The sequence below is a fragment of the Macrotis lagotis genome, chromosome 5 (assembly GCF_037893015.1).
Source record: "Macrotis lagotis isolate mMagLag1 chromosome 5, bilby.v1.9.chrom.fasta, whole genome shotgun sequence".
Taxonomy (NCBI): domain Eukaryota; kingdom Metazoa; phylum Chordata; class Mammalia; order Peramelemorphia; family Peramelidae; genus Macrotis; species Macrotis lagotis.
In genome coordinates, this window is record NC_133662.1 from 17830579 (window position 1) to 17853311 (window position 22733).

The window sequence follows — 22733 nt, forward strand, 5'->3', positions numbered from 1 at the left end:
CCACGATGCCAGGGCGTCAGCCCCGCCTCCTCCAGGGCTGGGTTAGTGGAGTGGGGGGGAGGGGGAAAGCGGACCCCCCTGGAGCCGAGAGTCAGACAAAGACAACTTCCCGGCTGGGACTTTGCTGGACTGAAGGGAGAGTGCAATACAGGGCCCTGCCCCGTCCTCCCCCTCCTCCCTAGCCCCCCAACCCACCCCATCTATGCCGGCCTCTTCCTCTAGGGTAGAGCTGTTCTTCTATGGGGTTTGTAGTACAGCTGGGAGCTAGGAGCCGCTCAAGTTTTGTAAGAAAGGGATCTGGTTTTACTAAGTTCAGAACTCAGGAAAAATGGATTCCCCTGCATCTGTGGACAGTGGACGGTCTTGAGTCGTTCCTTCACCCCTACCCGGTACTCTGGATCAATCTCCTAGTTGGGGCAGAGATGGAAAGAAAAAACTTCCCGAAGACCTGAGTGTCTCCAGTTAGGGAGGTCCTTCTGATGGATGTGGAGGGAGGGACTGAGCTGTCCAACTGATCCCTGGGCTTCAAGCACCCCTGTCAGTGATGCCCCCCTAGCGGGATGGCGCAGAGAGGCCAGGGGTTTGGACCGAAGCTGGATCAACAGGGACAGTTCCCAAATCGGAATCCTAGCAGAGAGGAGGAGTATTCTGGGGTGCGTGTGTGTGTGTGGGGAGAACCTAATAAGACAGTCCCCCCACGTGTTGCCTTGGGCTACAGTTTCCTGCTCCTCCATTCCAAGCAATGCCCCCACTAGGAAGTCTTCACACCCCTCATCCCGTCTTCCTTGAGCCTTATGTCAGAGAAACGAAAAGCAAACTTAGACTGCGTCAGCCCGGACTGGGGTGTGAGGCTGTTGGGTGCTTGAGAGCGTCCCTCCAGGGTCAGGTACCTTTTCCCCCTACCTAACAAGTGGCTTGAAACTCCCCGCCTCCGCATTTCTCGATCCCCTCTATACCTCGCTCTCTCTCCTGATCCCCGAAAGTTTTTCATTTCGTCCGAAGCGGATTCTGAGCTTCGGGGCTGCTCTGCATTCTCATTCCTTTCGTCTTAAGACGAGAGGCCCCCCGGGAGATAGTGAGAGTGAGTGAAATGGGGAGTTGGGACAAGGCAGAGAGAGCTAAATGGTGACCCCCTCCCCCAGCAACTGAACTCAGAGACCTCTTCTCTCTCCTCCCTGCTCTTTTTTCCACTTTCCTCCACCCATACATGACCCCCTTGTCCTCAATTTTCAAACTCAAGTCTCCATTAAAAGTATTGCGGTGTAACCGGGTGCTGTGGAAGTGCCTGCCTGCCAGCCCAACAGCCATAGTTGAAGCCGACGAATTTCTTAACCAACTTAAAACATCTGGAGAGAGGAAGCAAGTGAGGGAACCCAGTTTGGAATAAAGGGAAGAAAAAGGATGAGAGACATCAGGTCTCCCCCCCACCACCACGAAGAAGGGGAGAACTGAGATTACAATCGAATGGGATTCGAGAAAATGCTCTTTTGGCCAATGCGGGTTTTTGCCCTCTTTAAGGATCATCATCTCAGTTCTTGGTTCCTTTGACTGATCGGGCCGGATTTTTTTTTTTAAGCCCGACAAATAAATAGATAAATACATTCCATCTGGGGACAGGTTCAGTCTCCCTTAGCCTGGAGGTGAATCCCTTCCTAGTGTTTGTAGTTCTGGACCTTCGGAGGAAGACTGAAGTCAAGAAGCTAGCTCCAAGAGTCAAATGTAGAAATAATCAAGTTGGGCCACAGCGGCAGGAGCTTTATAGAGAACAGGACAGGGAGCTTCGACCCGTTTTCTTCGGCCAAAGCCAAGTCCAGGGAATTGATACAATTATTCGGGTAATTAAGCCACTCGGAGTTCACTCGACTTTCAATCTGGGGATTCCGGAAAAATTGCTCCCCACGACCCTGCAGCTCTTCTGGGAGCCCTGGAGCCATTCTGAGTCTATTCACACTGGATCCCAGGACTTCGGGGGAAGCGACTAGGGCAAGTGAAGTCTTCCAACTCCACAGCTCATTTCTTGGGTCTCCACTTTTCTTCTTCCGCTAGGGGTCAAGCGCCACCCAAAGGCCCTGGGGCGAGTCCGGTGTATAGGTAGACCGAGGTATTGGGATTTGGCTATTCTCGGAGGTTGTGGAAGCCTACTGATCCTGGGTCTTGGCAGAGTGTCAAGCACCCAGTGGGCCGGCATCTCTACCGTTCTGACTTTTTGCCCCACAAATACAGCAGGTCCTCCCCTACTAGAGGGAAGCTGTTCTGAGAGGATGTGAAGGTTTTCATTATTTTTAAATTGAAAAACTTTATTTTGAAATTTTGCTGCAGCAGGCCAAGAGCTTCTTTTGTCACCTTGCAAGCAAGACCCCCAGATGCAGAAGGAAGTAAATTCATTCTCTTTGCGGCTTTCTCCCCTGGCTGCCTCAGTCTTTTTCTGCCCTACCTTTCTTGAAAATCAGTCCCTGGAGCTCTGTATTTTTCATCTTGGAACTCACACTCCAGCCCATCGTGGCTCTCAGGTCAGGGTGACAATGCAGGTATCTTAATGCTTCCTAACACATACTTGCAACCCTCCCCCCGCCCCATCCTCAAATACATACATTTTTTAGGATTCGGAAAGAAGAGCTTAGTTCAGGCGAGTTCCGCCTTGACAAGTCCCTGCTCCAGTCTTCCTCACGGCCCCACCCCACTAGCACTCTTTGCCAATCTCCCCCCACCCCAAACCTCCCCACTTCTTCCCCTGACTTAAGAAGGGGATGGAGGGGTGGGCTGGGGGAGGAGGGGAGATTTGCTTTGAGGAAAAGAGAACAGAAAGCACCTTCTCTCCTGGCATAGTCCTTGGGAGTTTTTTTTAACCAAACTTTTTTTTTAAACATCCCAGATGTTTATCTCAGGAGCTGAAGGACTGGGGAACCCTTGAGCCCTGCAGGCTTAGAGAGCCTGGCATTGGGAAGGGGAAACGCCCATGGGCGGGAGCCAACTTGCATCCGGGCTGTCTTGCCTCTACTCCCCAGCAACCCCCAGCAAAGTGAAAACGATCATGTCAGTCCTTTCTCCTTCATCCCATCCCTAAACATTTCAATTCCCCCAAGGGTCTCAGGTCATTACTGATGTAGGCTTCAAGGAAATAGGACCTTGCCTGGCACAGTTATAGAGGAAGAGTAGTCTTTGCCCCCTAATACTAACTTCCCCCCCCCAAAAAAAGCCCTTTATGCTGGAACTGTTTTTGATCCAGAAAGCTCTTCTATGGACTAATTTGAAACTTCTTCCTACTGACTGAGAAGTTTGGCAAAATGTGTAGGGTATTCCTCTTGCTCAATGAGTAATCCCTATCCACTTATGTTAGGTTCAGCCTTTTCACTATCTTCCCTTAAAATTCTGTGAGCTTGGGTGACAGACTTCACCCTACACATTCTCCTTAGGAAAAAACTCTAGTTCTATCTTGGAATTGTGTGACAGTGGAAAGAGCCTGCTGAAATGGGAGCTGGTGAATATTAGTTCAGATCCCATCTCTCCTACTTCTTATATTAATTGTCTGACCTTGAGCAAGCCTCTGTTCCTCATCTGTCGGATTGGGGTTTAATAAACGGTTCCTAATTTATTGATTCTAAGGTTCTTTTTAGCTCAAAATCTATTATGATCCTGTGAATTGTGAGATATTTCATTTGTGTCTTCTTCCCCCCCATTATAAATTCCTATAAGTTTTCTATTTATGATGCTATAGAGATTTGGGCATCAGAGCTGTCTTCCAGTCCCATCTCTGACACTAAGAAGACTATGTGTCCTTGGACAAATTAGTTATCTTTTGGGTTCCAGTTTCTGTAACTCTAGAATTCGGATATTCCAATATCCCTTTCAGCTTGAATATTTTTTTGCTTCTGAGTTGTAACATTCTCTTTTATGAGATCCCTTAGTTCAACTATTCTACCAACTATGTTTTAATATTCTGTGTTCTAAGATTCCTCTCTCCCTTACCCTTTCTCCTCGTCACTTCTTTCAGGGGTTTTGTAATTCTTCTATGTCTATAGACATAGCCTCTGCAGACTATACCCAGCAGCACAGTTCTAGACACATAATACTACATATGTATAAGTTAAATGCAGGTGGGTTAGATCGATGTTACTCTCAGGGTAGGAGGCAGTCATAGAAAGAGAAAACAAGGGTCAGTGGGACTATGGGGACACAGATAAAATCAAGGATATGAGGACCTAAGCGAGTTGATGAATGGAAAATGTGAATAGGAGTGGTTAGTTAAAGATGATGCTGTTAGTTACCTCCTGCCTGCCCTTGGTGAAGAGGAAGGCAAAGAAGGGAATAGGAGAGTTCTAGTTGCAAGAATTTCTCAGATAAGCTCTCTCTGCTCCTCCCCCTTTCCTCTGTTCTCCCTTCCTTTCCTCTCTCCTTCTGGAACTTACCTGCCTAAATAGTCAAGTCTTTAAAAGGAGGCAGCATTGCCTGAGATCTTAAAATGTTTGGAGATGAATGAGACAATAAAGAAGTATGCTCCAAAGCATCTCCACTCTTAGTATGCCCAGCTCTTAGTACCCGGGGTTTTTTCTCTTGCTTTGAAGGATGTATATACATATACATATACATATACATATACATATACATATACATATACATATACATATACACTCTGTACAATTTTCAGAGCATGGGTGGCTGGTTCAGTAATCAAATTTTTGACCTTGAAAAATTGTAATGGGCGGATAGAGATTGGAATCCTGGTTCTGCCACTTAGTACCTATATGATTTTGAACAAGATGCTGGACTTCTCTGGGTCTCATTTTCTCCATCTGGAAAATGATTTTCTATCTCTCCCCAGAATTAAACTACAGTTTTCTCTTCCCCTGTTGTAATAGTCCAACCTTCCTCTTCACCTCTCTCCTGTTCTCCTCTTCTGTCCTTTTCTTTCCTTTCTCCTTCCCTGTCTTTTCTTTTCTCTCCTCTCCACTCTTTTCCCTTCCCTTCCAGAAGACAGAGGGGAATGATTAGAGGAAGCTGAAAAAATCACTGTCCCCTTCCCATCATTAAATGCCACCTTCTCTCTTCAAAAAGATAGATGCCTAATTACATAAACTTGATATCAAATGGGCTTGGCCAAATTTGGATTCTCAGTTTTGCCATTCTAAAGGTAGAAAGAGGAAGGAAGAAAAGGAGAGCATGTCTCTCCTGATTACCTAGACACTCTGTGTGTGGTACCTGCATCCTCCGAAGAAATGCAAATCTTTGCCCTACCTCCTGGCTTCACCTCATCTTGTCCGGAATTAGAGCTCTCTGAGATCCTGCTGTGATGCTATCTTAGGGACCCTAAACTATGGGGCTCATGCTGGGCATGGCAATGGGCTGGGGATATGACCGAAATCTAACTTAGATGTGGATATTTTGGAATCTCAATGTTAGATTGATATCCTCTTGCTCCTTGGGGCTAAGATGGGAGTACAAAGGCAGTGAGGAGCTTTATCAGATTCCTCGATGTCTGCCTACCCAGAAATCACCTCCTCTTCTCCCTAAACCCCCTTTTCCAATCTGCTTGTGATGCCCACATGAAGGGACAAAATGGGTAATAAAAACAGATCTCTTCTTTCATACTGGTGCATCAACTTTGTATCAGATCTCCTGAGGAAATGTAGATATTTAAAAAGGTGGAAGGAGTACAAGAAAGGGGGATCATAGGACCCCTATACATGTGAGTATAGATACCTCTCTTTCTCCACCACCCAGTACATATATATATATATATATATATATATATTCTGTGTGATTTTCAGAGCATGGGTGGCTAGTTCAGTAATCAAATTTTTGACCTTGAAAAATTGTAATGGGAGGATATGGACTTGAATCATTCACTCCACTGTGAAGTGTTTTCCCCAACTCCCTATTCCCTCATTCCTTCCCTTTCTGCCTGGTTCCCAGAACATTTGTATGACTGTGTTCCCCACCTTCTCATGATAGATCTTTGCTGAGCTCTTGGGCTGTCCCTTCTGGTTCTACTATATTCCTCCCTTCAAGGAGTGTGGTTCAACCTGCTGCAAGATAACAGGGGTCTAATCCCAGAGACTACTTCCTCAAAGGTACAGGGATCTGTGACTGGCTCCCAGGAGCAAGATGGAGAGAAGAGGGATCCAGAAGATGAGATGCCATCTTCCTGGAGACATAACTGTATGACTTTGAGCAAGCCCCAAGTCTCAGTTTCTTTATTTGTAAAACCATGTGACTGACTAGATGTTCTCTCCAAAGTCCTTTATAGTTCAGAATCCTATAGAACTTTAAAATACCCCACCCTGGTCATTCTGACCTTATACCTTGGTCCTTTTAATTCTGTGTCTTACCCACTCTACCCTGAGGGCCATTGCCCTGGCCCTCCCCTCTCTCCACTTTGCCTGGTGTCTCACACCTGGGTCAACCGCTTTGCATTTTTCTGAGCCGTTCACTCCAGTTTTGTGTTCCCAAAGATAGAAGTGGTAGATATGGGGAGGGGGAGAAGGGATAGGGGAAAAAAGGAAAGTTCATTGGGAAGGATTTCTGCCTCTCTCAGTCTAGGACCTGATTGGAAAGGTGCTTTAGGGGAGTGGTTTGTATTTTAAATTCAAAGAGGTGGGGAGTGCCTTTGATGGAGTAGTTGGGGCCCTGGAAGAGAGGCAGCAGGCTCTCTCCACTTCGAAAATATGGCCCAAATAGACTATTATTCCCAAAGTGTACGTGTAGATCAGGAGAGGTTAACCAGTAAGTAGAGAGGAAAAAGATCTGGAGGGTGGGTAGCAGAAGGTCATTTTCCATTGACCAAAGAAAGTGAAGGTCCCCTGCTAACTTTAAGAGCACCATTGATTTTAAACTGGAAGGTACCTCTGAGGTCATATAGGCCAGCTGTTTGTTCATTCTGTCTGTCTGTCTGTCTGTCTTCACAAGGAGGAATTGAAGTGGAGAGAGGATGTGTTTTGTCTATGGTCACACAAGTGACACAGTCAGCATTTTGACCAATAACATTGAGTTCTCCTACACAGTGTGAAGCCTACCATTCTCTTAAAACACATTTACAAAAAAAAAAAGAAAAAGGCCTATATTACATTCAGGTTACATATAAGGCTAGAAGCTAGAAGAATGCTGAAATAATGAAAAACCCTCAGAACCTTAGCTTTTGAGACCAGAGAAGCTCTCCTGACAAGTGATGATATTCTCAAGATGTGGTTGTATAGAATGCCCTTTTAGATTCTCACCCTTTTGTAGTGAAATGTCGATTGTTCACACTTTCTAGAAGGGCCTGAGTTGGATTTCTGAGGTAAATTTGGCAGCTGTGTATAGTACTGAGAACAACGAATTTGCCTGGCAATCAACAAGCCTGTGTGAGCCTATGTGAAGTAGCTTCACCTTAGTTAGAATGAGGATCCATAGCATTTGCAAATGGAAGCAAATGAGCATCCTAACTTTTTCATAAAATTATTATGAAGAAAGTGCTTCATGAACCTTAAATTGCTCTGAATAGGTGAGTTTGTATTATTGGGAACCTTCTGGGATCTTGTGACTGCTACCCCATTCCTATTCTGCATCGAGTTTGAGTCCTGATAGCTTTTTCCCTCTTTCTTTCCTTTCCCAACTACTTTATCTGGTTTTAGTGTTCAGAATGGGGATGGGGATAGGCAGAGGAAAGGATATCACAAAAACCTTCTCTCTTTTTCCCTTCTTTTCTTCTTCTATGAATATTTTTGGTAAAGAGTTATTTTCTGGGGACTCTGGGATGAGAGCTAAAACAATACTCAACCTGCTGGCTTCTGTCTTTTGGAGAGCCAGGTCAGACCAGAGAGGCTGCTTGAGATTTCCCTAGTACTAGAACAAGTGACATCATCCCCGAATAGAATCCAACCCCAGGAAGAAGACATCATGGTTTACCAGAAGGATTGTGCAAGGACAGGTTAGGGAAGGAAGAGAATGAGTACCCTAACTTGAAGAAGGCACTCAAGTTTTAGATGAGGGCTCATTTGGTTTATCATTAAAGACTAAACAGGAGTACTAGGAAATACAATCAGGGGGTTCAGAGTTGGAAGAGACTTTGGAGACAATCTCATCCAACCCCCTCATTTTCTAATGGAGGAAACTGAAGCTAAGGGAAAGAAAGTGACATGAACAAAGTCACTTGGGCAGCAATTGTCAGAGTCAGGATCTGAACTCAAATTCCTTGATTCTGAATTGCATACTCTTTCCATTGGACCACAATATTTTTCCTTTTCCCTGGGGGACTGAAATTTATAAGTTTGAGAATGCTACCTCCTTCGAGAATCTTCCCTCAGTACATCAAGAGAAAAGACTTCCTAAGTTTCCCTTCTCATATTAACCATCCAAGTCTCTTTGCTCTAGCAAATATTTTACTCTGGGGCAGTATAATGCATTAGAAGGAAGACTCCCTGGATCCAGAGTTAGACAACCTGAGTTTGAATCTGTATTTATTTATTATCTGTTAGACAAGTCATTCCTTGGACCTCAATTACTCCTTCTGTAAGATGAGAGGGTTGACTTGTCTCGTAGCAGATCTCAGAAAACAAAAAGAATTACACTATCTACCTAGGACAAATAAAATTTCATGCTTTCTGGAAATGTAGATTGGATCCACCAGAACCTACAAACCATGGATGTGCACGCACACACGCACACACACACGCACAAACGCACACACGTATACAGGCTGCTTTGCCTAAATCCTAGCAAGAAATAGCCATCCTACTCTATTGACCTATTCCTTCCCCTGGACTATGGCCCTTCTGATTCCTAGAGGAAACAGAGGGAGAGATGGCAACAGGCAGGAGAAGGAATACTATTTTTCCTGACATGTCCACAACCCTATCCATGGATCCCACAGAGTATCCAATCATAGGCCCCACCTTCTCCCAAGGTACAGAATGGGTAGGAGACAAAGAGGTCTAGGAGAAAGTAGAACCCCCCCCCCAATTAAGTAGCTGAAGCCTGATTAGAAAGGGCTATGCCCCCCCTCCTCCTCCCTCCCCTTCTACTCTGATTCCCATCGAGGAGATTTCCCTTCATCAGAATCTCACATCCTCGAGAAATTAATTTGATGCCTCTTCTTATCAATTAATTGAATCTCGTTGGGAGAGAGCTCAGTATGTCGGGGGCGGGGATGGGGGGGAGCGGCTAGGCCCTTGTGCACTGCCGCCTTCCCCCCCCCACATATATACTCCTTTACAGGACACCAGAGTGCCCCCTCCCTCTGCTCATATTCTCCCACCCCCACTTCTTTTCTCTTTCTCTCTTTTAATTTCACTCATCTCCTAAAATAAAACCAACAGAATCAGGCTTCCTGATGCCAGCAGCTCCTGCCAGGCTGCTGCCGGGCTGTCCACCTCTCCACTGCACATCTCAGCCTCTGCTTCTGTCTTTTCTTCTCACTTGTCTCATAATTATTTCCTATTTAAATAGATAAATAAAAACCTTCAACAAGAAAGTTAGCCATATCCCTCTGTGCCCCTGCCTTTTGGAGAAACTTAAGGTTCCTTGCCTCCTGCCCCAACTCCTGACAAGACAAGGTAGTGGCAGAGGAAGAAGATCCAATATCCCTGCCCATTCTGGCCTGGTAGGTCTTGCCCCTCTTCCCTCTCCCCCTACTTCTTGGAAGGAGGCCAATGAAACTGAACCTTTCAGATCATTCTCAACCTATTTCTGGGTGAAAGGAGTAACAGGAGGTATGGTTAACTACTGGGACAGAGATAATACACTGCATCTGGAATTAGAATTGTTCTAGTTCCCATCTGTGAGACCTTAGGCAAGTCATTTTCCTCTCTGGACCTCAGTTTCCTCACCCAATTCAATGATCATATATTAAGAGCCTACTATGCCCAGGCACTGTTCTAGTTGCTAGGGATAAATGAAAAAACAAGAGAGATTGGCCTCAGAGAGCTTGTATCCATCTAAAATAAGGGCAAGATGGGGCGGCTAGTTGTTGTAGTGGATAAAGCACTGGCCCTGGAGTCAAGGAGTACCTGGGTTCAAATCCGGTCTCAGACACTTAATAATTACCTAGCTGTGTGGGCTTGGGCAAGCCACTTAACCCCATTTGCCTTGCAAAAAAAAAAAAAAACTAAAAAAAAAAGCCTAAAATAAGGGCAAGATAAGCTCTTAGAATGGCCCAAAGTCTATTTGTTTAAGAATGCACAGTGAAGGGTGGCTAGGTGGCGCAGTGGATAGAGCACTGGCCCTGGAGTTAGTAGTACCTGAGTTCAAATATGACCTTAGACACTTAATAATTATCTAGTTGTGTGGCCTTGGGCAAGCCACTTAACCCCATTTGCCTTGCAAAATCCTAAAAAGAAATAAAATTAAAAAAAAAGAATGCACAGTGAAATAAGCTGGAAAGCTAATTGTATACAAGATTTTTGGAGGACCTTTATTGACAAGCTAAAGAATCAGCATTTTTTCCTTTCAGCAATAGGGAGCCAAAGATTATTTTTGAGTAAGAGAATTGTCTGATTTGTACTTTAGAAAAATTAATTTGGCATCTGTAGGAAGGATGGATTAATGAGAAAAAGATGCAGTGATCATTGGATCTAACATAATAGTAAAAGCTTAAGACAAGAGTGGCATTTGAGGTTAGAGGAAGGAAAGCATTTCTGACTAATTTTCAGTCCAGAGGATGAAGACAACAACCTGAGTTCCTCCTAACCCCCTCTTCTGTGCCCCCCATCCACACACACACACACACACACACACACACAAATTCTTCTACCCAGTACCCTTTTCTTTGTTGCAAAGAGGCCTAGGTAGGGACTGGAGGTTCATTAAACCTGGTCTGGAATCCAACCAATGGACTATATACTGTGAATGACTACTATTAGCATGGTGCTGGGTGCTAGCCAGATCCAGGAGGTGGTGAGAGATGCCCTGAGTTGTCCCTGCTCCTCTGGCATTATGCCCAGGGTAATCTGACAGAATTTTGGGGCACTAGGAGAGATGGATGCCTGAGTGGGTCTAGTTCTTAGAGCCCACAGCAGGATAGAGGGAGGGAGGACAAAGAGTCTATCAATTCTGTCCATCTCAACTTTTCCCTCACATGTTCAGAGGTGAGAGAGGAAAGAGGGGAAATTCCAAAATATAAAGACTGGGGAGCAATCTGTAGGTGTGGATGAAGTGACTTCGACTTCTCTGGATGTTGGTGGAGAGAATAAACCTGATGCTTGAAATCTAATGCCCATAAGATGCCACACCTAAGTAAGATGCCTAAATAATATGGATAATGAGAATAACTTACATTTTTCTGCTACTTAACAAATTTGAACCTCAAGACCTAATAAGATAGAGTAAAAGTATTATAATGTCCATTTGGCAGAAGAGGAAACTGAGTATCAGAGAGGCACAGGGCCTTGGTCCTACAGATGGGCCTTCTGATCCCTGAGATTTCTCCTGGGTCATCTTTTTTTTTTTTTTAGGTGAGGAAGAGATTGTGAGGAGATAGAGGCTTAGAGGAATCAGGTGAGAAGATATTAACTGAAGCTTGGTGGGTGGACAGCCCAATATGACAAGACAGAGCCCTCCCTGGTGAGCAGTCTCTGGCAACTCGCCCAATCATACATGTCCAGTGTCCACTCTCTGGTGGCCATCTGGAGCCCCTTGGTGCCCTGCTTCTTTTCAGGAGTCAGACTCCAAAACTACACCTGTAATCCTATACTGAGCATCTCCTACCCCTTTACAATAGGACACCCCCAAACTCAGCCCCCACGTGGGACATCACTATTTTATTAGCGGTCTCTGATTAACCAAACTTGGCATTCGCCTGCTCCTGCCCTCATCTTTCCTGGCTCCGAATCAATGGCTTTGATATGCTAATTAGGGAGTAATTTAATTTCAAAAGGCCGCAATTAACAAGGGTGTTGTGGACATGCTGTAGTTAAGCGGAGTAATCTAATTTGCATTAGTAACAAGCAGGGACTAATTAGAAGCTTAATTAGACACTTAGACGGCTCTTGTGTTTACTTTCTTAATGAGATGGAGTGGGGTCTTTTTTTCTTTTTTTCTTCCTTTTTCTTTTTTTTAAAGTTAATTCTTTTCTAGATGAAGGCAGGAAATGAGTAGTGAAGGGGGAGCTACCCTGCTAGGGTCTGTCTGTCTGGGGTGTGGTCTTCATGTAACGTGCCAAGGTTTGGTGTGTGTATGTGCCCCTCAGTGTGTAGGGAAGTACGGAGAACTAGCCCCTGACTGGTGGAAAAGAGAGGCAAATGATCAGAGGTAGAGAGGGGAGGTAAAAAGAAGGGAGGATATTAGGAGAAATTCAAAGACTTCTTGTAAGGGGCCCCCTACCATCTCTGAGGTAGAATACACAAGGGCAACACAGGCCCTGATGGATAAGAGCATAGAGGGATGGGAAGGGCAAGATGGAAGATTCTTCAAGTTGGGGTGTTCTCTGGGAGGTGATGTCACAGCAACCAGCCTGGTCTACTCCTTGTGCATTCCTTTATTCCCACATTTCCTCTTCCTCACTCTTTGGTTCTAACTCACCAGTTCCTTAGAACCTCTCATCCAAACTCTAGTCCAACACTGAGCATTTTCTGACCATTGTGGTACACAAAGATCTCTCCTTCCTCTGAATCCCTAATACAATGATACACCACAATATTATGCTTGCTCTGAATTTGGCAGTCTCCCAAGTACTAAAGGAAATTCTCAGATAAGACCTACTTCTTGCCCTCAAGGAACTCCCAATTCTGTAGGAGTTTGAGACACTAAAGAAATGGTTATATAATAGCCTTGGGGATATATATATATATATATATATATATATATATATATATAAATAAAAGAGATACAAAGCATTTTTTTTTGGATTCCAAAGGGGAAGAGGAGAAAGTCACTGTACTAAGCATACAAAGAACGACAAGTCTCTCAAAAAGCTCACCAACTGCAGTGATTATCTCATTAGTAATGAAGCCATCATGGAGAACTTTGTGGAGTAGGTAGCATGTGAGTTGGGTTTTAAAGGATGTGTAGTATTGACTGACTGTCTGTGCCAGTTGGTGTAATGGAAAGAGCACCAGTTGGGAAACAGCAGACTTAGATTTTAGTCCTGCCTCTTCCACTGTGTTTCTTTAGAAATGTCCCTTCACATGTCTGTAAAATGAGGAGATGGGTCTAGATAATCTCTAAAGTAGATCCTAATATAGACATTCTAGGATTTTGTTCAGCTGGATAGGATATATGGTTCAGCTAGCATGTACTGCTAACTCTTTTACCTATTTTTTTTTATCTTGACTCTCCAGCTAAACTGTGAGGTTTTAAAATTGTTATTGGTAGGGGGTGGGGTGTTCAGGAGGCACTTCTCTGTATTCCTCCTTAATTCCTTGTGCAGTGCTTGTGTACAGATTGGATGTTCAAGAAATATTTTGATTGAATAATTTGAGGGGAGCCCAAGCTGACATCTAAAGATGTCTCTAGGACTGAACTTTTATGGTCCAAGGAGATTTTGATAAGTCTTTTTATTTCTTCCCTTTTTGCTATGGCAGTTGGCTCTATCCATCTCTGATTTCTCACAGATATCAGATCCATTCCTAAACTCATCTACTGATGAGTTCAGCCTTAAAAAAAGTCCTTGGAACTATGATGTGACCCACATCTTCAGAAAGATCCCCAGGCACATCCCATCAATCCAAAGGCCACTTTTCCTGGCAAAGATTAGAGGTGCATTGGGATCCAGAGAACCTTTTCAATAGTGAGGAAGGAATACCTAAGGCTTAATAAGTTTTTCCTCATTAGAATTTCTCAGGATCAAGAAAAGAATCTGGGATGGAAGTTGTAGCAAGAGAGGCTTATGCTCAGATAACAGGAAAAAGCTTTCTCTTCTAACCCATGGTATCCTTCCCAACCCTTAAATCTAAGTTCAACATCTAATAAGTCTCAGAATCCTTTTCCATTCTCTACCTAGCTCCCACAAATCTTGGTCCTATATTCTTCCTCCTCAATGCCATTGATGATACTGTTGTCCAGATTCTCTTACTATACAATAAACTCTTGCAATGTAGGGATTGTTGAGTCCAGTTTGACCACATGTGGCCCTGTGCAGGTAACACAGGAAACACATATTCTGATCCTGGCTTAAATACTTATGAACTGTATGATGTTAGACAAATCACAACCTCTCTAGTCTTAGTTTCTTCCTCTTTAAAAAGAGGCTAATAATACCTGCTTTTGCCAACCTCATAGGGTTGATCATAGAGTCATAGGTTTAAAGCTAGACTAGACTTTAAAGGTCTTGAGGAAACGGAAAGTAACTGAAATGCTCCAAAAAGTTAGCTGACAAAAATAGTTTTAAAAGTTTAAAAAGCTAGCTACAAATGTATGGGAGTTATTATTATTACTTTGGGGAGAAGGTGGTACATGAAGATGAATGACAGATCAAGAGTCAGGAGACCTAGTTTGGATTCTCGGTTCTGCTATTTCGTACCTGTGTGATAGTGGACAAATTCTTTCACCCTTCTAGGCCATGCTTTTCTTATCCATAAAATGAGGAGGTTGGATCAGATGACCTTGAAGGTCTCTTCCAATTCTAAATCTACTATGTTCATTGTGGGATCAGTCAATCTTTGACAGACTGACTGGTCCCCAAGGAGAAGTAAGAGTCTCCGGTGCTGAGTGCATTATGAGAGGGACAAGAGGAAGGTTCAATGTGGCAATCATATAAGGATGGACAGGGTCAAAGCAGCTGTCATGCCAACCAACACAGTCCCTTGCTTTAGCTTCTCAAGTGGGAAAACAGGGAAGAGCAAAGCAGATGGGGAAGATTTCTTAGCATGCCTGCCTGGGAATTCAAGGCCCGAGGGACTGTTCAGGTTGAATCTTGGGGGCACTGGGGCAGGGGAAAAAGGCTTTTGTATCTGGAGTGCAGGCCATACTCCTCTTTTGTTAAGTTGGAAAGAGGTTACCAACAAATATAGGGAGGGGAATATGGATTCTCCTAGTTTGGGAGTTTGAGGAAGATTACAGGTCTTCTTCATTCTCCCACGTTTCCCCCCACACTTAATCTGGCTCTCCCTTGTTTGATTTATCTTCTCATTTCCATGGGTTTTACAAGGTGGTATGTGTTAGACCAATAAGAGCTGTTCTTTAAGTAGAACACCTCTCTCTTCCCATCTCTGATGCTATTCCCATTCCTCAGATGCCCCAAAAGACCTCGGCCCAGTCTCCCCCTTCTGAAATCCTTCTATTCTGAATGCTCATCAGATAATGGCTAATTTCCAAAGCACCAAAGGCTTAGTGCTGGGGAAAAGGAGAGAAGACCCTTTTAGGGCCCTTGTGTGTCTAAACCAGAGCAGGGTTGTAGAGACTGTAGGGCCTCTAGCTCTCCAAGGAACTCATTGACCCTGTCTCTACCATATGGTGTCTTCTGAGTTATACAGGTGAAAAGAGTACTTGTTGGGAGGTTGGTCAGGAGACTCTGGTTCAACATCTCCTAGCCTGTGGTTTTGGCATCCACTAGCAATATAACTTTAGGCAAACCTCTTAACTCATTTTCCTCATTTGTGAAATAGACTGGGACCTCCCTCACAGGGTTGCAATAAGGAAGTTCCTCAATATATGATACAATGGAAAGAGTGTTGAATTTGGAGGCATAGGATATGCATTCAAATCCAGCTTGTGTCATTTGCTATCAGTGTGACCTTGGGCAGGTCACTCCCTGGGCCCTGGTTTGCCCATCTATAACATGAAAAGGATGGACAATATCATATCAGAGGCCAGTTCGGGATTCATGATCCTACAAGCTCTTTGTAAACTTTGAATCAATCACCAAGCATTTCTTAAGCTGTTAAAGTGGGCCATGTGCTAGGATGTTGGCTACTGCTTTGATTTCTCCCAGTTCCAACATTTCCCTGGAGGTGAGGGTAGAAGTAGAGCTGCAGCTTGTAAACAGAAAATCCAAATATAAAATGATATGTGCTCCAGCCCTATTATAAGGGACCTTAACCTTTGTGGTAGGCTTGTAGTAGTAGGGAGTCTTTTAAGGAAAGTACTTTAGATATATTATTTCATTTGAGTCTTTCAGTAATCATGTAAGGTGAGAACAATAGCTATATGACAAAGATGTAGCTACTGAGGCTCAGTGAAATTAAGGGTAATGCCTATGATCACACAGCTGAGGAACACAGAACCAGAGTTTGAACCCACATCCTTTTGACACCAGGCCTAGGACTAATTAGTGGCCATGAGATACTTTTATTTCGGGTATCTTGATCTTCATTGCCCTTTGGTGCTGAAGCCTTTGGAGGGGAGGGGTCAAGGAATGTAACTCTCCAGTGTAATCTAACTAGGTCAAGATCTTCTAGGCTTAATGGTTAGAGAGGAGAAGATGGCACCTCAGATGGGCTTCATGGCATCTCTCTTTGGATGATCCTAGACCTGAATTCAGAGGCTGTTAAAGCTACCTGGGACCTCTATTCACCACCTATGTTCCCCAAGACCTGTGTCTTATAAATACTCTAATATTTGTGAAGAATTGAGTATAAAAAGCAACACCGAATAATTGATCAGTCTCAAAACCAAAAACACTTGGGTTCAATTTGGGTGTATGATCCTGGGCAAGTCACTTTATTTCTCAATGCACTGAGGAACTAAGACTAGAAGTTTTTTTTGGGTTTTTTTTTAGGTTTTTTGCAAGGCAAATGGGGTTAAGTGGCGTGCCCAAGGCCACACAGATAGGTAATTATTAAGTGTCTGAGACCGGATTTGAACCCAGGTACTCCTGACTCCAAGGCCTGTGTTTTATCCACTACACCACCTAGCTGCCCTTAGACCAGAAATTTTGAAGCAGGTGACAAGTAGTAATGCTAGAAGAAATGTCCTCACTGGGGAATTATGTGGTATGATGCATGTTTTGGAAGCACTAAATAAATACATAAGAATTTTTTTGCTCTGAAGCTAGACAATTTCAGTTTTTGGTCCCACGCTTCTCCCTTTCCCCTCTTTATTTCCATACATTGGGAGCACTAAATACATGAGAATTTTTTTTTGCTATGAAAATAGACTTTAATTTCACTTTTTTATCCCAAATTTCCCCCTTTCTCTTTAATTTCAAAGAATATTTTATCTTTCTAGAATCCTGGATCAGCATTGATGGGTAGGTATTTCTGAACTCAATATTAACCCAAAATTAATTTGGGAAATGTTGATTAAAGTAACCCCCTTCCCTTTTTTCTTTATGAAATTTAAACTGAGAAAAATGAAATGATTTGCTTAAGGTCACATAGCAAGTCAAGACTAGAATCCAAATCTCCCAAATCCCAGTCACCCAGGTTGGTTTCTAGGTGCAAAGGTCTGCCTAGGATTCCACTTTTTTTCTTCTTTTCCTGGAAAATATATAAAACACAGAGAGGCAGCATGATGAAATGTATAGGAAATCAAGCCTCAATCAAGAGGACTGGGATTCAAATCCAAGCCCTGACACATACTGAGTGTTTGAACCATTCTCCAAGACAATAAATTGCATTATCACTGTGTTGGTAAGGGAGTTTTCTCACTGGATGGTCTGGGCCAAAAAGAAAAGTGCATTATAGATTTCAAATTATCTGTGATTTCATGAGTGGGTGCTGGCCTTTCACAATTGCACGTCTTGCATGATTTTGTGAGCTTCTCTGGCCAAAGGCAGCTAAACTTGTAGTGATGACCCTCTTCAAATTTAGATTAATCCTTAAAAGGGAACACATACTTGATAACCAGGCTTGCCTCCAAAGCTTTCCATCTTGGTAGGACTCTACCTGCTTTGCTAGCATTGCCTTTAGAAACCTGGAGTCAAGGGTGTCCTTGCTAGAGATATATATTACTGTAGAGGGAACGTCTGCCCTACACCTCTGTTTAGGTACTGTTCCTAAGTGGTAAAGGTTGGAGGTCGAATTCTGTCTTCAAGCTAGGCTGAAAGCAAACTCACTCAGGGAGGTGCTTATTTTACCTATTTCTACGCAGCAAATTGACCTCTTATTGATGCATAGGATTTAGAAATTAAGAGACTACCTAGCCGAGGGATTCTTAACCGGGGGTCTGTGAACTCTCTCTGTGTGTGCACTACAACACAATTGCTTTTCTTTGTAGTTCTATGTATTTTATTTTATGCATTTAAAAAACAATTCTGAGAAGGGTCCCTAGCATTACTAGACTGCCAGAAAGGTCCGTGACACAAAAGGAGGGTTAAGAACCCCTGCGCTAGCCCAGCTCCATGGTAGTAAGCCTCAAAAACTGATTTCACCCCCTGGTCCCTTGATGCCAAATCCGGAATTCACCTCGCCGTCCTGGCCAAAATGGAAGTCGGTGTTAAGGGGTCAAAAATGAATTCGTGCAAGTGGCCAGGTGCATTGCCAAGCGAGTGCAGGAGCAGGCCCCCTGGCTGGGCCGGTCGTGTGCGTGTGTGCGCTCAGCGGTGCGCGCCTGGGGGAGCCCGCGGGGGCTGCTCCGCGCTCTCCCAGGGAAACTCTGGGCATCCATCAGTCTGTTAATTGCACTAATTAGAGATCGCGGAGGTGTTAATTGGAAAACCCTGGTATTGTGCCTGTTTGGGGAAGAAAACGTCAATAAAAATTAATTGATGAGTTAGCAGGGCGGGCGGCGCGGCTTTGCGGCGAGTCACAAGGTGTCGTGGCAAATGTTACCGTTCAGATTAAGCGATTGTTAATTAAAAAGCAACGGTAATTAATACTCCCGCTGCCATATGGTCCCGCTAAAAGACACAAAAGGTTTCTGTGTCTCCTCCCCACCCCCACCCCAGCACCCTCTCCTCCCAAAGCGCCTGGCGTGGTCCCGGCTCCTGCCCCCAATGAGCTTGGGTCTTCTTTCTGACATTCATTCCGCTGCTTCTGCTGGTTGGGCTTTAGTTGCTCCAATCTTATACCGAGGCCAACCCTCTTTCCACCCCCCCACCCCCGCCCCCGGGAACCTCCCGAGGCCAGGGAGCTGGAGAGATGGCTCACTTTCTCCAAGCTCCCAGGCTGCGGCTGGAGGAGCCTCAGCGGCTTCCAGGGCTCCCACACTTGGGATCAGGGGAGGGGGTGAGGTAGGACAAACCTGCTTTCGCATCCTCGGGAAGAGGTGCCAGGGGCTTGGGAGCAGAAGTCATAAAAGGCTAGGGACTGAAGGATTTCCTTGGCTTGGGGACACGCCCCCTCCCACCCCGAGAGAGCTGTCTCCCACTGTAGGTCGGCACCCTGGAAGAGGTTAAGTGAAGAAGACCTAGGTCACACACATAATGGCAGAGGTGAAACTTGCTTAACCCATGCCCAACAGGCTCTGAGACCCCTCTGTCTTTATCCACTTTGCCTTGCTCTCCCTAATGAAAGTGTTGGGAAATTGAAGCCCAGGAAGTCAACTGAGAGCAGTGCTTCTAGGTTCAGTTGACTCCCAACAGATAGTTTCTGAATGAAATATTATATAATTTAGTGTTTGTGTCACCTTGCTCAACCAGGCTGCAAACTTCCTGAGGGCAAGAGACTGGGTTTTTACTAAATTCAGCTTTTCTTCCAGAGCCTAGAATCATGTTTTCCATAGAGTAGGCCCTTAATACAAGTTTGTTAACTGAATGAATGCTGAAGGGAGGAAGTGGGAGGAAGGGTGATAAAGTGCAAGTACCAGGGGACATAAAAGATATTTGGGGAGTAACTTAGATAGAATAGGGGAAATATTCCTTGAGATTCATGAGGTCCCCACTGAAGACCAGTGAGTATGATTGTAGAGAAAAGAAGTGAACTGGAAGGGGTGTGAGGGTGGAGTAGATGTGTCAAACTGGTCCTCTGTGGTTGTTATGAATCTGGGCTCTAGGTTTTTCTGTCATAGAATGGAATTCAGGATTTGTTCTTGAATCCCTTCATCTTAGTCCACCCATGAGATTTTTTTTTTGAAGGGGCTTCTTTTAACCACACATTTTATTTCTTTTCCTTCTCTTTTTTCTCCCTTTTCTGTCATTTTTTTTCTCTCTTTCCACTTCTTTCTCTTTCCTCTTTTCCATTCTTTCTGTTCTTTCTGTTTTTCCCTGCTGGTGACTGACTCTTCAGGCCATGGGGTTAGTTCAAGACAAACAGCCTCTGCTCCCTGTCCACCCTAACCTCCCCACCCTTCTTGCTGGTGAACCCAGGTACATTCTAAACCTGTTCCCTCACAGCTTACCCAACACACCAACCCCATTGCAACACATGTACGGGAAGAAGGCAGGGGGTGTGGAGTCTGGTTGTGAGTGAGTGAGTGTGTGTGTGTGTGTGTGTATGTGTGTATCTGGTACAGAATGGTGGTTGGGAGAGGGGGTGAGTGTAGGGGTATGTGGGTGGGAGTGAGTGACTGTGTGAGGAAGTGTGTGTCTGCTAGTGCAAGGGCTCCAGGAGGGAACAGAGAACTCCACATGGGAATTAATGTCATTCATACACCCTGCGGAAATGACTTTTCAAATGCATATAATCTCAAGCATGCAAATGAGAGGCTTGCTTCACCCTGTTTAATATGAATGATCGGCCCTTGAATAGCTATTATTACACGCCACATTGCAGCAATTATGTTGTTCACTGGTTGTCTTTTGCACCCCCCCCCCAAAAAAAGGGGGCAGAAAAGAAAGGGAGCTCTAGGCTTTTTTCTCTCTTCTTTCCCTATGCCTTTCTCCAAACTTGTATTACCCAGCTGTTTGATTAGTGACTTAGTTTTGTGTGTGTGTGTGTGTGTGTGTGTGTGTGTGTGTGTGTTCTTGTAAATGTGTATCTGTGGGGATGTCCCCTTCTTTTCTAGGAGGGGGCTGTTGAATTCTCCTTCCACATCTCTCATATTCTGCATCATTCAAGAAGATGGAGCCCTGTGAATTGTCTCTCTCCCTTTCCTTCTTCACTCCCCAATCACACTTTCATCTGGTCTGGTCCTGAGTCTGGGTAGAAGGTTCCGCAATCTGACCAGTGTTGGCCGGAGGTGGGGGTCAACTCTCTTGGTGTGAGCTGAGCCTGTGGAGGAAGGCCACAGAAGTCCCATCAATCACATCTCAGCTGCTTGCCCTCAGGCTGACACCACCATTAAGGCTGGAGACCAGAGTGCTCAATCTCTTCCAAACCATCACCCCTACCAGGCCCGGCCCCTGCCCCTGCTGCAGTCCCCAACCACACAGCCTCAATCCCCCTCCCCCTGGGGTGACAAGAGGTTGGTCTTGTTGGAGCATGCGAGCATGAACCCACAGGGAAATTCACAAACATAAGAGCAACAAGCACATGGATACACACACACACACACACACACAGACATAAATCCTTATACAGAAATCTGGCCATTTTCTCTTCATTAGCTCCCTGTTGCCAATCAGATAAAGCTCACACTCCTTAGCCTGACTTTCAGGCCTCCCACAATCTGGTGCCTTTTCCTTTATACTTCCTTCCTTGTTCTTCCATATTTTTCTTTCATTCAAACTAAATCATAGTTTTGTTTTGTTTTTTTTAATGCCTGGTGCCTTGCCTTATGTGGATACACACACACACACACATATATATATATATATGTATATATGTATTTTGCCTTACCCACCTGTTGAATTCTTAACCATTCTTCCAAGCCAAATTCAAACCCCCAAAGCTTTCCCTGATCTCCCAGATTGGTAATGACTTTTTCTGCTGAAAACTCAAACTTTACAGCTCCCTGGTACATTTATATGGGACAGCCAGGGGACAAAGTATCTAGAGCCAGAGCCTGGAGTCAGGAAGACTCAACTTTGTGAGTTCAAATGTGACCTCAGACATTTAATAGCTGTGAGATCTTGGAAGCTTCACTTAACCCTGTTTGCCTCAGTTTCCTCATCAGTAAAATGAACTGGAGAAGATAATGGCAAATCATTCCAGTATCTTTGCCAAGAAAACTCCAAATGAACTCTGGAAGAATATGAAATGGCTGAACAAGTATACTTCTATATTATTTTCTATTACTGTTATCTAGGTGTGTGCAGGATCATAGAGCTGGGAGATTTTATAAATCATCTAGTTCAACTCTTTCACTTTACAAATGAGTAAATTGAGGCACAGTCAGAGTAAATGACTTTCTAAAAGTTGTATAGTTAGTTGGGAGCAAAACCAGAACTTCACTCCAGGTTATTTGTTTCAAATCTTTTACATTTCATCCCCTTAATATTCCCTCCAAGTGCAGGGGCAATCCTCAATCTAACCCCTAAAAAACCATTTTTAAATAAGCTCCTTCTTTGGGCAGTAAATATATCTGACTAGATTTTAGAGATATAAAGAAAAAAATGAAAATCAGTCTCTGCCCTCAAGGAGTTTGCATTGTATTGGTAGGCTGCATTGTGTAAACAAATTAATATATACAAATTTACTTGAGATGGGAAAGAGAATAAATAAATAATAGGATCTAGAAATTCAATTAGAATGTGGCACAAGAGCTGACCTTTGAATGAAGCTAGGGCTTCTAAAAAATGGAGGTGAGGAGGAAGTATATTCCAGGCATGGGGGAAAAGCTGTGCTAAGAAAAGTATGAAATATATAACATAGATCAAATTGCTTGTATTTTAGGAAGATGGGAAGGCAAGGAGGGAAGGGGAAAAAATTAGAACTCAAAATTTTCTAAAAATGCTAAAAATTGTCTTTGCATATAAAAAAACAAAAATCAAAAAAGAAAGTTATATAGGCAGGAGATGGAATGCTGAGTTTGGCCTATGGAAAGTAGACTAGTTCATGGTACTATAAACCAAAGACTGGAAAGGATCTTGGGGCCTATCAGGTCCAACCCCCTCATTTAACCATTGC

The 22733-nt window shown here is 44.1% G+C and overlaps 1 protein-coding gene across 2 annotated transcripts in view; it reads left to right on the forward strand.

Moving 5' to 3' along the window:
- The window catches only part of FOXP4 (forkhead box P4), a 107905-nt gene that overhangs the window by 503 nt on the left and 84669 nt on the right, over positions 1-22733 (forward strand). The window lies entirely within an intron of this gene.